Raw genomic sequence first — 4,721 nt, 5'->3', positions numbered from 1 at the left:
CTCCTACATGCGTGCAAGACAGGACAACCCAGCAAAACCACATCGACTTCACTAACAACAGCTTGCAAGCCCCTGAGCAAAAGCTGCTCCTCGAAACAACTCCTGTTTTAACAGGTCAACGGGTTAAACACATTTCTCCCCAAAAGACGCAAAGACCACATACATTACAAAGCCATTGGCTGCAGGCCTTTGCCCAAGAGGAAGTGCACAGCTTCTGCTGGCAAGCACGTGTCAGAAATCCAGACAGACAACACAGCTCTGACCTGCAGAGGCCTCTGGAAGTCCCAGCCCTCGTCCTACACACCAAATATGCAGAGAGCTGCAAAACCCCAGCCCCTGCCCCAGACACTTCACACCTACACCACTTCCCCACTTCTGCCATTTGGGCAAGACATCTGCAGCTGATGAGGAGCTGCACTCACCTCTGCGAGTCTCTGCTTTCCTTCACCTGCTTTGTCTCTGGACACACAATCTGCCCACATGCACAGAAAAATCCCCACAGGCACTTCCATTCAGGTGTCGTGGAATCTCCTAATGAATGGAAAAGAGAGGGAGAATTTGCCTCTCTCTTGGCTGCCTGGCCCACTTGCCCTCTCAACTGGTCCATTAAGAACAGGACGAGATGCCTTTGGCCTTTCTCTAATGGCTTGCGCTCATTAGTACGGGTTCAGGCCTTACGAGGAGGAATTCCATTCCCTTTCCCAAGCCAAGTAATGCTCGCATACACGTGACTCCAGCTGCTTAAAACAAAAAAACAAACACAAAAAAACCCACTCACTCATCTCCGTATGGTAGGCCAAGAGAAAGAATCAAAGGACACTGCCTGGCTGGGCAATAAAGTGTCCGAGGATAGTCACTGCAGGACAAGTAAAGCATCTGGGGGAGAAAACCCCCAAATCTTAACTTTACATGCACAGCAACAGGCTGTGACCTAATGGTTATTGGTCAAGAAGACCCAACCACTCAAACAGAGATGGCCAGGAAAAGACATGCTCCTTGCTCTGCAGAGGTCAAAAGAAGCAGAGCAAACGGTATTAGAAAAGGAACAGAGAACCCAAGCAAGAAATTGCATTAGGCCCTTCCAAGGACTCATGGTAGGCCTTCAGCCCAAAGACTGGGTGCACCTCTGGAAGAACAAATACAGCCAAGGCCATCGGGCTACTACGTCTGCCTGACGAAGCTCCCAGGTCCGTCACAGCCTGCTGGAAGAATACTCTAAGGAGAAAAAAAAAAGTCACTATATACTGCCCTCTTCTGGTCCTGCTTCCTCGACAGCTGCTGTTCAACACTAGCCAAGAGAGTATCAGGCTGAAACAACATCTCGTTCAACCCAGTGGCCCCTCTGCTCCTGCTCTCTAAAGCTGTTGGAGTAATCATCTTCACTACCTCTGCATCAGGGGCCAAGACATCTAAGGGTGTCAGCTGAGCTAGAGATTTGTGCTATGCCAGCTAACACACGCAGAAATGTTTGCTAACACTGAAGAGCTGCGATAATTTGGAAGCTCTTGAAGTGGGGAGAGCGAGGGCCGGGAGCAGTTACAAAGCTCTTGGAAGAACGCAATGCCTCCCATGGATAGCACGCTTCCTCTTACACTCAGGCTGCTACTAGGAAGCACTTCCTTGACATTCTTCCCTCTGCTCAAAAGCCTAGCTTTACTGATTGCTCTGTAAAGTTAGCACATTTGTGCCAGAGGCTACCATGGATTTGACAGCAAAGTTTTGCCTCTGAATATACTGGGAAGGTGGCAGAACCCCGGCATCCAAGACCCCGCACGGAGGGCACAATGCCACACGAGATCAATAACTCGGGTCCCACTCCCTCCAACTTGCAGCAAGTCAATCACAAAGATTGACGGTCTGCATCTACTAAGAGAAAAGCAACAACATCTAATCCTGCATTAAACAGAGAGAACCTGACAAATCCTTCTGGTGAGTCAAAGCAGAAAAGCACTGACTGAGCAGTTACTTACAGCAAAGCTTCACAAAGCTGGCTGCCTTTTGGTCCCATTGCATCAAAGCATTTCCTGGCCTTCTTTCTGACCCGTTATTAAGATACACTTGTTAAAAGAGACACAGCACAACCTTGGGCTGCACACAATAAAACCAAAATGGACTATCCTTACTTGCTGGTGCTCCTTACCCAACTCTAAAGAAAAGCCAGTTTGACTCACCACCAGTGCCCAGGGCGTTCTCAAGTGAATGGGCACTAAGATGCGGTCCTCTTGGAAGACGTACACTCCTCCCCTCCATCTTCTTACTGCTCCATGGCCCCCACAAATTAGTTTGCGATAGAACAAAGTACCCAAAGCATGAACCACTGGCTAGCCTTCCTTCTTCTTTCTTTACACCACAAGATTCACGTAGCAATTGGTGATCTGTATAACAAAAAGAAAGCTTGAGGTGAAAAATGCAACACTGCTTTACCAAAGGAAAAGTACACCAACACTTCTCTGCTGGCCACCCTGCAGCAGGCAGCTGCCTGAGAGAACTCCAGGCGCAGCTTCTCTTCCCAGACTTTAGCACATGGTTACCTCTTCAGAGTTTGCTAGGAACACTTGTCACCCACTCCAGTCAATCTGGACTTGAGTAGGACTAACTCCAGGAAGCAGCACCAGAGAAGAAGGACAGGTGCTTTCAGAAATACTGCGCCCTTCGAGGCTGAAAACAGAACCTGAACACAGATACTTCGGAGATCTGCAGTGGGAGGGGGGGGTCAGCAACGAATTGGGAAAAGGAAACTCACATACACCCTCAAGGGGTATTTTTCAATATATACTGGTGGAGAACACCACTGCACTGCAGCAAGTTTTACCTCATCCTTCAGCCAGCCAAGCTCCTTTAGCCTGTGGATGTGCTCACAGGTGACCCTGAGGTTGACAGCACTGCTCATCATCTCCTCTGGTTTGCCTTCCTCCAATGCAGCAAGGACCCCTCTCGCCATTCCTGCAAAAAGCACAGGTACAGGGGAAAGGGCTCAGGAGTCAAAGTCCTCAGCACAACCACCTGTGCGCAGCAGTCAGCTGAAACAAGGCCTTGCAAAGCCTGTCAAGCTACAGCTTGGAAACAGCAGGAGTGCTTTGGAGCACCGGATCACTGGCTTCCTCAGTTTGCTGCTCAGTTAGCAACAGCAGCCTGGGTTTTTTTTTCCTTTCAGAGTCCTAATTTGGAAGGGCAGGGTTGTTTCAATCTGTTTTCATATCAGTGCTGACAGGTGCAAGAGAGGAAGCTGACAGAAAACATGAGCGCTAGCAAACACAAGGAAACGGCTGAGGAATGAACACAAGAACAGCAAGAGCCTCCTCTCCCACATCAGGCTGCAGCCCTCACAACACTGAGCTTTAACCTCACCGCAGCAGGCATTCTCCACACTAAGGCACCTAACACAGGAGCCTGGAAGAACTTGAAGCTTCAAAGGGAACGGAGCTGACAACACAAGGGCAAATGGACATCACTACATGGGAGTTCAGGCAATCAGAAGTCCACGCTGGGCGTTTGACTCGCTGCAGTAGGGCTGCTGGCATCCAAGTCTGCTTAAAGAAACCATGGGCCTGTTAGCATAAAATACTCTGATCTGCAATAGCACCTCCTTCTTGCTTGAGGCTGGGTTCACAAAATTCAGAAACCACCCTTTTCCCTCAGATTGTAGCATTACTCTGCAGGCTTCAGTAAACCCTTGTTTTGCTAGTCCTTTCCAAGCCAGATTGGAGCAAGTAAGGACAGACTGCTCGACTAGCACACAACGACAAAAGTCTTGCTCACGCATAAAAGTGCAAGAAGGATATTTTGTGCACACAACCAATCAGCCAGCCAATTCCTCCCTTTTCAAACTCCCAAGTGCCTTTTTAGGGATGGCCGCTTTCAAACTGTGCACCCGTGTGCTACAGAATCCAAAGCCAAATAGAGCCAAGAAAGCCACAGCGTTGGCTGAGTTTACACAAGCATTAAGAAGCTCAGCAAAGCCTCTTCTATAGCTCTTCAGCTGAGATTGAGTTCTCATGATAATTCTCATTTCCACGGTTAAGCTTGTATTTCTCATCTCAGTCCTTATCACAGCTGAAAATCCAAGAGATGCACCACATATCTCACAACACACGGAAGAGCAGACTAAACACGTGTTGCAACCTTGTACTGGAACTCAACTAAGCTGGTGCACTGTGCACTTTCAAGCATTACCCCACAGGCAAGAGGGAAAGAATGAAAACAGCATAGAGTGGAGTGCTCCGAATGGCACAGCCACAAAAGAAACGACAGCAGGAGACCTCTGTCAAAGCACCGTTTGTTGAAGAAGGCCCCCCCTTTCCCTGGGAAGAACAGCTGGCACCACAGAGCATTCTTTACTCAACAACATACTCACGAGAGGGCAAACAGTTACAGTTGAAAACACTCAATCAGCTTTCCCTAAAAAAAGAAATAATAAAAACAATAGAAAGACCTTGTGGGAGACAGCATGGCGCCTTCCTGAAGTCAGCGCAAGAGCAGCCCCTGCTCTGCCCTCCTGCACCGAGCTGGGCAATGCTGCTGCTGCCTCCCCAGGCACGTGGCTCCCTCCTGGCCAGGCCCTTCCCACCAGCACACGTCCCCAGGGCAAGGACCAGGCTGGGGCTGCGCTGCCAGCAGCAGCCTCACGGGAGCCTGCTGCCAGCTCCCCGCTCCGAGCCCTGGCCTGTTCCCTGGAGCCCAGAGCTGGGCGCCAGCAGCTCCCTCCCCTCACCCACCACCAG

The sequence above is a fragment of the Apteryx mantelli genome, unplaced genomic scaffold (assembly GCF_036417845.1).
Source record: "Apteryx mantelli isolate bAptMan1 unplaced genomic scaffold, bAptMan1.hap1 HAP1_SCAFFOLD_91, whole genome shotgun sequence".
NCBI classification, from domain to species: Eukaryota; Metazoa; Chordata; class Aves; order Apterygiformes; family Apterygidae; genus Apteryx; species Apteryx mantelli.
Note: the sequence above shows the minus strand (reverse complement) of the source record.